This window comes from Canis aureus, chromosome X (genome assembly GCF_053574225.1).
Source record: "Canis aureus isolate CA01 chromosome X, VMU_Caureus_v.1.0, whole genome shotgun sequence".
NCBI lineage: Eukaryota > Metazoa > Chordata > Mammalia > Carnivora > Canidae > Canis > Canis aureus.
This window is the reverse complement of record NC_135649.1, coordinates 52,345,983-52,359,740: the sequence shown is the minus strand read 5'-3', so window position 1 is coordinate 52,359,740 and position 13,758 is coordinate 52,345,983. Positions and strand designations below refer to the sequence as shown.

Here is a 13,758-nt window from a genome sequence, read left to right as displayed (position 1 = left end):
AAATAGAAAATTTTAAATCAAGGAATCACAGACTCTGGTGAATACTGTTTAATTGGTTTATCTTAAATATCAATGGCCAAATCCTTCTTAGTCCTACCATGTTCCTAAACAAGATGTTAATCAAATACTAGATTTTTTTCTGAAGTCAAAATATGAAGCCTGAAAACCAAATTATCTGTGTTATTTCAAATACTGAAAACATTATGATCTTTAGGGATCCCACTCTTCCACGCATTTCCTCAAATGATAACTTTGGGGTCTAAATCTATTATCATGCTTCTGGACTGATCCAGTGAAGAATAACTGACTCTTGCATTTGAAGTATAAAGCATTTTATTTTCTTCATCGGAATACCTAGAAACCTTTGGAGCTTCAAACATCAACTTCTTGGACTGAGGGGTGGAAAAGAAATTAGGAAGCTTCTGTTTTAAAAGTCAGGTTAAACTACTTAATTTGGAAAGCCAATAAGATGAGTCAATAAGGTGAATGAGAATAAACTCTTCCTACCACTTGTAGCAGGCCTTGCCTTTTGAGCTCTTTTTAAGAATCTAGATTTAATCTCTAATTATATACCTCAGGGAATTTAGATCCAAAATAATTCTGAGTCCAAACAAATGCAAGCTGTCATGGTGGGGCAAGAAGTCAGGCTTGTCACAAGAACTTGGGTTTGCAACATTAAAAAAAAAAAAAAAAAAAAAAGATTTCCGGGGAAGTAACTTAATAGGCTCTAATCCTCGATTAAACCTCAGTTCAGGGATCCCTGGGTGGCGCAGCGGTTTGGCGCCTGCCTTTGGCCCAGGGCGCGATCCTGGAGACCCGGGATCGAATCCCACATCAGGCTCCCGGTGCATGGAGCCTGCTTCTCCCTCTGCCTGTGTCTCTGCCTCTCTCTCTCTCTCTCTCTCTGTGACTATCATAAATAAATTAAAAAAATAAATAAATAAACCTCAGTTCAGTAAATCATCTTTACACCCTCTGGCTGCTTAAACTAAGGTCAATCTAAAATAATAAAAGCAGAAACAACACTAAAATAACATTTATTCCTTAATCAGTTTGCTAGTTGGTAATGTTGAGACTTGTATTGAATAGAACATAAAACCAGTAAGATTTAATGGGAAGATGTAAGAGGGATGTGTTACATAAAAGTCTGGAGACATTAGAGTCATCTTTTCTCCTCCATCTCCCTCACATTCCACGGCTTATTCATCGGGAAACACTGTTGTTCCATATTCAAAATATACCTGGCATTTGACCACTTTTATCACATCCACAGCTTAACTACCCTGCTCCTTGCCCTCACCATCCCCACCAGCAATAGCCTCCCAACTGGTATTGCTGCTTCCCTTCTTATTTCTCTGTAGTCTATTTTATATTTTTATATTTTTTTATTGGAGTTCGATTCGCCAACATATAGTATAACACCCAGTGCTCATCTCTTCAAGTGCCCCCCTCAGTGCCCATCACCCAGCCACCCCATCGCCCCACCCACCTCCCCTTCCACTACCCCTTGTTCATTTCCCAGAGTTAGGAGTCTCTCATGTTCTGTCACCCTCTCTGATTTTTCCTACTCATTTTCTCTCCTTTCCCCTATAATCCCTTTCATTCTTTTTTAAATTCCCCGTATGAGTGAAACCATATGATGATTGTCCTTCTCTGATTGATTGATTTCATTTAGCATAATACCCTCCAGTTCCATCCATGTTGAAGCAAATGATGGGTTTTAAATTAAGAAACCAAAAATGATCTTTTAAAAGTGAAAATCAGATCATACCAGTCTTCTGTAAAGTCAAAGTGTTCACAACAGCCAATGAGGTCCTATATAATTTAGTCCTCATGATCTCTCTTTTTTTTTAATTTATGATAGTCACAGAGAAAGAGAGAGAGGCAGAGACATAGGCAGAGGGAGAAGCAGGCTCCATGCACCGGGAGCCCGATGTGGGATTCGATCCCGGGTCTCCAGAATCGCGCCCTGGGCCAAAGGCAGGCGCCAAACCACTGCGCCACCCAGGGATCACCCTCATGATCTCTCTGACCTATTATATTATTCCCCAACTTATTATTGCAGCTCCAGTCACACTGGCCTCTTTGCTATCCTTTGAACATGCCAGGCATGTTATATCTCCTTAGGGGCTTGTTTCTTCTGCCCAGAGTTTTCTTCTCTCAATATCTATTTGTCTAATTCATTCACTTTCATCAAATCTTTGCTCAATGTTACTTCTCTGTGAAACATTACTTGATTGCTGCAAACCCCACCCTGCCTTGGTTCTTGTAAACTTTCTTATTCTACTTTACTTTTTTCTTGACAGTGCTTATCATTTTCTATATACTATATATTTTCCTCATTTATTTTATTTTTTTTGTCTCCCCCTACTAGAACATAACCACCTCAAGGACAACAATCTTACTCCGTTTTACCTCAAACAGTATCTACCAAAGAGTAAGCACTCAACAAATGTTGAATGGCTGACTGAAGGGAAAGGTAGATGATGCTGATGGAGATGGTAAATCTGTGTGATACGAGGAAGGTTCTGAGAAAACATGAAGCCATTGGATCACAACACACCTGTAAGGTGTGTAGTATACTCATTTTACAGAATGACTCAGAGATTGAATGTTTGTCTGAGGTCACACAGTTAATAGTGCCAGAGCTGAATTTTCACATATGTCAGTAGGACTCCAGGTCAGATGGTTTCATGTCAGATGGTGCTAGAAGAAAGTTACTCAAGATAAAGTTTATCTGTAAAGAAAAACCAGATGAGGTGATATGACCTGGTACCTAAGATTCTATGTTAATCAGAAGTAAAAACCCCTGAAGGGGAAAACAGTTGTCAAGGTAGAGGAAAGAGATCCTGATAGATTTTCAGGGTGGTGACTATAGCTACAACTTATTTAGATTCACTAACCACTGCTTAGAAATTTGGAGGGTCCAGAAAGGAGGCAATGCCTCAGAAATCCTTGAATAGGAGCTTTACTTGACCCTGTTCTGCCTTAATTAAATTATTTGTGGTAACTGAAAGTTGAGACACTGGCTCAAAGCAATTTCTTGAAGTTCCAAATAGAATTCAGACCTAGGGTATCATGCCAAGATCTATCTTTCAGGGAAAGGAGTCCTCAGCACACCCCTAATAGAACTTGAAGTTCTTTAAGACTTGACAAGTTAGAATACTTTTCCATGGAAATAGGTATCACTTCATGTCTGTACCCACTGTTATTTTGTGATTTATTGTTAAATGTGACTTCATGAGATTGGGCCCACTCAAATTATGTTATAGCTGTGGGAGCCAGTGTTGTTCTTTCCCTATTTAATGGTCCTGCCCAATCAAGGATTTTCATGCAATCTCCAACAACATTCCAATGTCACAATCATCTCCACAACCTTTCTGAGCAAAGGGTGTTGGTGAGCTCTAATAAATGTGATAGAACTCTCAGAAATACATGGACTATTACAGAGATACTTAATTTGTGGAACATGAGTCATGATTTTGTTTGTTGGGATAAACAATTGTGATGAAACAAAAAATCATGTTTCTCATTGAAGTGTATAAAGGAAAACAAAATTAAAAGATAGTTTTATCTTTTGCTGTATACCAAGTCATCCTGAAACTTAGTGACTTAGAACAAAAATTATTTATTGGCTCACACTTTTGTGGGTCAAAAATACATACACCTAATGCGTTGAAAGACATTCCTTCCAAGCGTTAAGTATCTATTGAACAGCCCAACCTTCTGTCAGAGCATTTAGGTAAGATATAAATTGAAGGAGAAGGTGAATACTACATTTTGTTATTTCTCCTCATGTGGTCATTCATCCTCAATATGGCTTGCCTAGGCTTCTTCACATAGCAGTGGTAGGGTTCTTAGAGAACAAGAGTGGAAGATGCAAATTTTCTTGAGGACTAGGCTCAGAACTCACACACTTTGACTTCTGTGACGTTGTGATCAGAGCAAGTCACAAGGCCAACTTATATTCATAAGGTGGGGAAATAGACTCCACCTTTTAAAGAGAAGAGCTAAAAACATTGGCCATGTTAATCTATGAAAGATATCTACTTCTTAGACATCAGAGATAATAACTTAAAATCAGATCAGGCAGGAATTGAAATGTTATATTAAGAAACTTAAACTTTACCCTGAGGTGAAAGGGGAAATACTGGAAGGTTTTGAGTGGAGAAATTGATATGATTAAATGTATGTGTTAGAAATATCACATTGACTAAAGAATGGAGAATGAATTAGAATAAATTCAAGAACAAGTGTGAAGGCAGTAGTACTGTTTAGAATCATATTATGATGGTCTATGCAAGAGGTGGCTTGATCCAGTGTACAGGCTATGAGATGAAGGAGATATACAAATTGAATATATATATATATTCAATAGATAAGAACCATTAGGATCCTTGTGAAGATGGCAGTGAACATAAGTGAGTAAAGAAATCAAATAATAATGATGGAACTTAAAATATTAATTTGAGGTTATAACTTTAGCTTGTTTGCATTTTGATTTTTTCAGGCCCTATACTAATATTTAAACTTGTATGGATGATTTCCTATTATTAAACAACATTATCTTTGAAGTTGCTCAATTATAATATTTATATTATTAGTTAATGTGTCACTAATATAGCAGAGTGCTTAAATATAATCTTGTTCTATAACACAGATAATGTACATTTCTTCTTGACTATTTAGAAGCAGAAAATAGGTATGTGTTCTACCTGCTAGTATTTTGAGTTAAATAGAATATCCAGGTCTTCATAATGAGCCAACAAGAACAACTAGAATTTTTCTAAAATGAAACCAACATTCCTCTGAAGTTTAGATTTCTCAAGAAATTAACAATGTTCATTAATAAAATTAAGCATTTCTATTTTCCGTGGTTGTTACAATTAACATTCTGTACCCTGTTACACTCCTCACAAAGTAGACTTAGGTTTTACAACCAATACAGTACTGTTCCATTCAGGATCACTAACTTCATACCTTTTAATAGTTGTAGTGTGGTGTTCTGCATGATGGTTTGGTTGCTAATTGGCTTCTTACAAGGTTTTCTGCTGAGGTATAGTTTCAGGAGATAGCACTAGTTTATTCTAAAACCAGAGGATGACATCTTACTCTCCTTGAGGTCTTTTTTCCTCCCTTCTGTGCTTCATCTTTGCCCAAGGGGAAAACCTGCATAAATGGAAACACTTCCCATGCATTATATATCTATTGAACAGCCCTACCTTCTGTCAGAGCATTTAGGTTTATATCTTATAAACCAAAGAACAAGGTGAATACTGTATTTTGTTATGCAATTACCATCTAATTTTCACATAGACTTTCAAGTCTAAGTGATATTCGTATCCCTTTTGCTTTTATTCACATTTATCATTATAAAAGGAAAGTAAGGGTTTTAAGATGTTGGTTTCAGAGAGGCAGGAGGTGTTGTGAAGTCTTATTACCTTTATATGTGCTAATATAGCAAACACTTTCCTCCATCTAGCAATAAGAAATACAAAAGTAATATCTGTTAAAGTTGAGTTGAGACTGAAGTTTCACCTTCAAATAAAATTTTTATCTCATCTTAAACTTGAAATAAATCTTAGTAATACCCTCCATCCCTACAACAAATTAGCTCACATTAGAAAGCCAACTAAATATAAAACAGCTGTGTGCACATCATTCTGCTTGATTGTACATTTCAGTTCATAATATGAGTAGCCTTGTATGCAAGCTGAATAATCCATACCCAAAGGGTATTTTGGTTGGTAGCTGATAGATTTATATTAATTGAGAAAGTTTGAGAAGTAGCTCCCCAAACTACAGTAATGAGAAACAACCATAATGTTGCGCATCACTGATTACTTAGCTACAAAGGAAATATTACTTCCCAAACCTGATTTGCCCTGGTACTAAAATGTATGTTTATTTCAAATGGACAAATTAAGGAGTACTGGTTTTCAGGATAAGACTGCAAATTATTTCTTTGAGGATCAGAGAGGAATATTTCCAAATGCAAGTTTAGTTCAAAAGTGAACTGATACCATTTCTGAGCTGTCATTTAGATTTCACTTGATTGTAATTTAGAATTCTATTTTACTTAATTTTAATTCTTGATTTTAGCAGTAACATTACACTTATAAAAGCAGGTTGGAAGAGGGGTGGCTTAACAGAGCAGAGTTATCATACCTTTTACAACTATAGCACCTATCACAGTGTTTGGTATATAGTTGGTGCCCAGTAAATGTTCATTTTTATTGATGAATGACTACATCAGTGTCAAAAGAGTCTGGGATTTACAAAATGCATGATAAATTTGAAAAATGGTTACATCTAACAGAAGAATTCTACAGATAAAGTATGGGGTAGTTTAAAAAGAAATCCAAATTGAAAATTAGGACAAGGCAATGCTTTAATAGTTAAATGATCTTGGCCAAGTTAAGTAACCTCTTTGTGCCTCAGCTTTCTCATCTTTGAAATAAAGCTGTCTATACATGAAAGGTTCTTAAAATAATATCTGACATATGTAATCATTAAATTGATATCAGTTATTGTTATGATAATAATGAATACATATTTCATTCTAAACTCTTTTATTAATCAGAGTCTAACCAGAAAGCAGAAACAACTATAAGTACCTAAAGCAAAGGGAATTTAATGTAGAAAATTTTTACACAGGTTATGAAAGATTTCTAAGAGGCTAACAAGGAATGATGAAGCAATTGAGAAAATAACAAAAGCAGAATTTTGCTACAGGATTGGACTCTAAAGTTAAAGGTAGAAGCAGATGTAACTAGAACTAGAATCTAGAGGTCAGAGCCACTTAGGGGAATCTAGAACCATGGCAGGTTTCTACAAAGGAAACTGGAATCATGGACACCAAAAAAGAGGGAAATAAATACTATGGCTTTGCCTTGCTGTTCTCCATTATCTAATCAGTGACTTCCATTGTTCAAACCCATTTAAAAGCTAGTTTACAAAAGAAACTTGGAAATGCCACCTATAGGGGTCAGCATCTCACGATACAGAGTAGAGCAGGGGAAGTATGAGAAATGGATTTGAGAGCCAATAGACCAAGGACTTGTACAATCCCACATTGGTTGTTTCCTTGAATTATTACTCTACAAGTCTCTCTCACTAGACTATAAATATCTTTGACAATACACTCTGGGTTTCATTCTTTTTTGTGCTCCTGACCCCCTTCTCCTGTCAATATTGTGCTTTGCACATTACAGGTGTTTGTTTGTAAGTACTGGTGAAAATTTTTCACATAGATATGAATCTCTTAACTTCTAGTACATGGTTACTTTTTTCCTATGTGAACAGAGGATATTTATCAATTATGTCTGCTTTTCTTATGCAAGATATGCCTTTTTATGGAGATGCAAAGCTGACTGCATAATACCATAGCTGCATGTCTGCACTGATTAAGATGCAATATATGCAGACCAGCTGCTTGAAGCCCTGTGTTTAGAAATCCTACTTATTTGTTGAATTCTCTAATTTACTCAGGGGGTGGGGGAAGGCTCCTTTACTTCTGAAATAAAGCAAAAGAATAACATAACTGGTATGTCTAGTATAGAAATCAAATGCAGTAGTTTTCACACTTGTCATTTTTAAAAAAAAAATTCTTTTTTTTATTGGAGTTCAATTTGCCAACATATAGCATAACACCCAGTGCTCATCCCATCAAGTGCCCCCCTCAGTGCCCATCACCCAGTCACCTCCACTCCCCACCCACCTCCCCTTCCACCACCCCTTGTTTGTTTCCCAGAGTTAGGAGTCTCTCATGTTCTGTCTCCCTTTCTGATATTTCCCACTCATTTTTTCTCCTTTCCCCTTTATTCCCTTTCACTATTTTTTATATTCCCCAAATGAATGAGACCATATAATGTTTGTCCTTCTCTGATTGACTTATTTCACTCAGCATAATATCCTCCAGTTCCATCCACGTCAAAGCAAATGGTGGGTATCTGTCGTTTCTAATGGCTGAGTAATATTCCATTGTATACATAAACCACATCTTCTTTATCCATTCTTCTTTCTATGGACACCGAGGCTCCTTCCACAGTTTGGCTATTGTGGACATTGCTGCTATAAACATCGGGGTGCAGGTATCTCGGCGTTTCACTGTATCTGTATCTTTGGGGTAAATCCCCAGCAGTGCAATTGCTAGGTGGTAGGGCAGATCTATTTTTAACTCTTTGAGGAACCTCCACACAGTTTTCCAGAGTGGCTGCACCAGTTCATATTCCCACCAACAGTGCAGGAGGGTTCCCCTTTCTCCACATCCTCTCCAACACACACTTGTCATTTTACCAACAGTAAGAAATACTTTTTATATTATGACCCCATACACACAGACACACAGACACACAATTGAAACAGATGTTTGCAAATGTGCCATATAATTTATTCCAAATTGTTTTTAAAATACTGGTTAAACCCATCAAATTGATTTCACAAGGCATCAATGTGTTATGATCCACAGTTCACAAAACACAAGTCTAATAGGATTATGCCCTTGGCAGAGATTGGAAGTTCATGCCATCTTAAGTTCCAAGCCTCTCCCTTGGTAGAGGTAATAAAAGAGGGCAGAACACTCTCCATCTATAGGTGGAGCCTGAAGAGCCTGAGTTCCAAGACCTAGAGTAAGGGCAACAGCCCCACCCTCACCCTTCCACCTCTTCCTTGCCTACTGTCTGCCTCAGTCACCAGCTCTAAGCAATTTGGGCAAGTGAAGATTTTGTCTGTAAAGTAGAGGGAATAAAACACTAAACATAACATTTAATTATGTTTTAGACATTACATTTCTTAGTGTTTAAATTCCTTTAACCAGTCTCTGTGGATACTAAAACTTTCTTTTTGTGATTCACACAGCAAATCATCATCTGGCCTAGACTGGGGAAGCATTCTTTATTCTGTCAGATCCTAAAGCAAAAAGTAAAGAGACTAACTAGAAGTCATAGTGGAAAATATGTTCAATTCAATTTGGCAATCTATTATTGAAAAACAAGAAGGATATCATTATGGTAAAATCAAGGACTCTTCCCTTTTGAATATCACCTCAGTTTCTGACGGTTCACAAAATTACATTTTTAAGTTCAGTTTTTTCACAAACTTCAGAATTTTTATCAAGCTGTCTGAAAACAAAATGTTTTTGCTCCTTCAACACAGCTGGCAGATCTGAGAGTATTGTACATAGTTGGCCAAATGTCAAAAGATTACATAAAGCATAATGCATTTTATATGGCTTTAAAATAAGAGTTTTCCTTTTGGCTTTTGGCTTAGAAGAGGCAAAGGTGCAACTGTCTTCCATCATCCCAATTTTAGGATATTCTGACACCAGCCATCTCCATCCTATCACCTAAAATCAATCCAAACAAGATCAAAGTCACATACCTGAGGTGTACCCTTGGGGAAGTTGGTGCCACATCTGCCCTGGCCCCAAAGATTGGCCTGTTGGGTCTGTCTCCAAAATAGATTGGCGATGACATTGCCAAGGCAACCAGTGATTGGAAGGGTCTAAAGATTACAGTGAAACTGACCATTCAGAATAGATAGGCCCAGATTGAAGTGGTACTTTCTGCCTCTACTATGATTATGAAATCCCTCAAGGAACTGCCAAGAGACAGAAAAGAGCAGAAAAATATTAAGCACAGTGGAAATGTCACTTTTTATGATATTGTCAATATTGCCCAACATATGTGGCACCAGTGTTTAGCCAGAGAACTCTTTGGAATCATTAAAGAGATCCTGGAGACTGCCCAGTCTGTGGGCTGCTATGTTGGTGGCTGCCACCCTCATGACATCAATAGTGGTGCAGTGGAATGTTCAGCTAGTTAAGAACCACAAAGGAGAATATTCCAATAAAGGATCATTTGACAAAAAATAAAATAAAATACTCAATTAAATAAAGAAATAAAAAATATTTAGGAAATATGAATGTAACTCCATGCTATAGAATCTTTTAGAAACTTCATCATGAATTCTCAGGTAAATTCTGTAATCGATTTTTAGTGCTGGAGCACAATTATCCCCTGCTCATTGTCATCCCAGTTCGTAAAACAAATATACTCATCCTAACCAGTCTGGGATGGTATATAATTCACAATAGACAAACTTATCACATAAGCACATGTCCACTACTTCAGTGACCTTTATCTGAATATAAAATTTGACTCACTGTCTTCAAGACAAAGTCAACTCCTGAAATAGCTATCTATGCTTATGGAAAGAAAAAAAAAAGGCACTTAGATAAGCTTAAAAATATTTCTGTCTTTGGAATATAATCAAAAGATACCTGAGAAATAAAATGGATATCCATGGGTAATAGCACTATATAGTTGGGGTCTGGAGTCTGGTTCTAATTCTGGCTCTGTCATTTAAACAGATACATTGGGAAAATTACTTCACTAATCCTCATTTTCCTTATCATGTAAAATGAGGCTAATAAGAGTGTAACTCACAGAGCTATTGCAAGATTAAATGAGATTATATTTGGAACAGGATTTAGATCAATGCTTGGCACATAGAACACCTGTCAATAGAAAGTATCAATGATAATAAATAGCCATGCTATAATTAGAATAATGATTATTATTAACATATACTTAATTTCTCCTGGCTCAGCCTTGAGCTTTTTGTCTCATCATATGATTGTTGGTAGCCCAGGACTCTGCTAGAAATCTAGATAAGCCAATGGAATTTTACTAAGAATGAGGCACATACTCATATTTATATAAGATGGAGGTAAAACTACTTCATTCATAGAGATTTACCCTAAAAATCACCAAATAACTGGCCACATTTTGAAAGTAGCTTTAGAGTGCAGCTGAATAACAAAGAATTGATGCATCCATTTTAATATCTATCCATCCTTTCTTGACAGGATCAGTTATCCAGTGCCATTCTCTGTCTACCCTGTCACATCAGGACCTGTAGAACATGAGTACACAGTTCTTATGGGAAAAGCCCAGTGGTGATAATGCTGAAGTGCCATATGTGAAGATAATATAAAATCAAATTTAGATAGGACAAAACAAACTGTGATTGTCACCTCATGCAATGCAGTAAATGCAATGACCTTTTAAATCTGTAAATTAGTCCCTGAACTCTCGCACTAGGCAGATTAGATAAATTTTCTTATTGAGAAAGCAGGATCCAAGTTTTTGTTGACCCACACACAGAAGTGTGCTTCTAGACTCATGTTGAAATTCAACATTACAGGGAATGAAATTCAAGTAACAACTCTTCAAAGGATGGTAACTAAATAATATTTGCTATTCTATGTGCTCACACATATAAGCAAACTGAAATAACCTGAAAGTAGCAACAAAGGGTCTTACCTGAAAAATCACTTATGGTAGTTTTGAGAACAGAAAACTGTATCTTGATATGGGACAGTTTCCATCAAATACAGCTGTCATTCTATATGTATGTGAGTATATAGATATACTCACAAGGGACATTATATCTCTGTGTTGGGAACACTGTTATTGGAGGGAAACATTAAAACCATATGATTGCCTCACATTCTGCTGGCATTGTAGTTCTTGATGTAGAATAAATCTTACCGTTACCGCAAAATTCTTTTGCTTTGAGTTAAGCAGATCATTTGAAGGAATCAAAAATTGTATTTTATGTGACTTTCAGAATATCCTGAATTTGGACATAACTTAAAACTTTATATGAATGAAAATCATTTATATTTTCTATATCAGTACCCAAATTGTGATTCTTTATGTTTAACAGCTGAAAAGTAGGTAGGAAGTTAAAATGTGTATCAAATAGATTCATAATGAAAATGATTAACTATTACTAAAAATAATAAATTATTCGATGTCATCCCTCGTATAGATATCACAACTGCCCTGATAATACAGCACTTTTGAAAAAAAAAAGTACTGTAGTGATAATAAACAACAAAATAGTTTGGTAATTTATTAAGTGGTAAATTCTAGCATATAAATGTAACAAATAAGTAATTTTCTGCTTACAAAAGATTTTTATAACGTCTTTTCAAATTATAATATTTACGTTTTTTAATTATCAAGGTACTAATTTTCCATATATAATATAAAGGTGGGTCAAATGTGAGTTTTTAAAATATTAGGATAATTATCTTGTCCCAATTCACACTGGTATTGCAAAGTAATTTTCTTCCAGTAATTTTGAAAAGACATTCATGGCCCTTTCATAATTCTCCCAATCTCATTTCAAAATTAGAACTTCTCCTTAATGCATATTCTCTTACCATGCCCTAGTACATTTTGCCCTAATGTTAGTCTCTAGCTTAATATGACTGATAGTATTATTTAGTATCTGTGACAATACTAACTCGTAGAATTTGAATTGAAACTCTAATTCATCTTCTATTACACTGAAACGAACACCTGTCCTTTAGGTTCTAGACTTGAGACCAAGGATTCATTCAGGGTCATCAATTCATAGTTCTTCAATGATGGCACACAGACCATGTTTATTGGGATCAACCAATGGCAAATCCCATTATCAACCCCCCAAATGATCTATTTCCCTTTTAAAATGGATTGTTAATTTCATTTTGTAACTACACCAAGTGACTATTTTTCTAAAAACTAAATGAGACTAAAATTATTGTTTGGTTAGGTACCATCGAAATAGGCCAAACTGATTTGAATACACAGATTAGAAAAAGTGCAATGTTTCTTGGTCACCATCAGTGCTTAAGCAATTATCTGCCTGTGGTGCTCTTAAAATGCTGGTCAAGGAACTGAACATCAGTTATCTGTCTAGTCTTTGTAAGGATTAAATCACCCACACCAACTGCACTAACACACAGGGCCCTTGGAATTACTAAGAAATCTCATTTCTTACTCCACCCAACCTTGTATCTTTTAGGGACAGGGAGCTTATATTTGCAAATTTTTAAGTTTTGGTTATTGTCAATTGTTCCTTACATTACATTCCTTCACCTGTGTTTCACCTATTCCTTATCTCCCAAAGAAAAAAAGAGCCCCCCTTGTTAGCTGGCATTTATTTTATTACCACTGACTTACAAATTAAATTTCTTCAAACTTCCAGGTGATTACTCCAAAAGAAATGAACAATGGAATGGAACAGTGTGTTTTTATTTTGATTTTTTTGTTTATTTTTGTATTGGAGTTTGGTTTGCCAACATATAAAACCCAGGGCTCATCCCATCAAGTGCCCCCCTCAGTTCCCATCACCCATTCATCCCACCCACCTCGCCTTCCACTACACTCTGTTCATTACCCAGAGTTAGGAGGCTCTCATGTTCTGTCACCCTCTCTGATATTTCCCACTCATTTTATCTCCTTTCCCCTTTAATACCTTTCAGTATTTTTTATATTCCCTGGATGAATGAAACCATGTAATGTTTGTCCTTCTCTGATTGACATACTTCACTCAGCATAATACCCTCCAGTTCCATCCACATTGAAGCAAATGGTGGGTATTCATCCTTTCTAATGGTTGATTAATATTCCATTATCAATTCATCTTTTGATGGAAACCAAGCCTTCTTTCACAGTTCCGCTATTATGGACATAGCTGCTATAAACATTGGGGTACAGTTATCTTGGTCTTTCACTGCCTCTGTATCTTTGGGGTAAATACCCAGTAATGCAATTGCTGGGTTGTAGGATGGCTCTATTTTTAACCCTTTGAGGAAGCTCCACACAGTTTTCCAGAGTGGCTATACCAATTCACTTTCCCACCAACAGTGCAAGAGGGTTCCCCTTTCTCCACATCCTCTCCAACATGTGTTGTTTCCTG

At 36.2% G+C, this 13,758-nt stretch overlaps 1 pseudogene; it reads left to right on the top strand.

Annotated features, from left to right (window-relative positions):
- Positions 1-9,825, top strand: part of LOC144308238 (large ribosomal subunit protein uL11 pseudogene) — a 66,321-nt pseudogene extending 56,496 nt beyond the window's left edge.
- Positions 9,826-13,758: the final 3,933 nt, after the last annotated feature.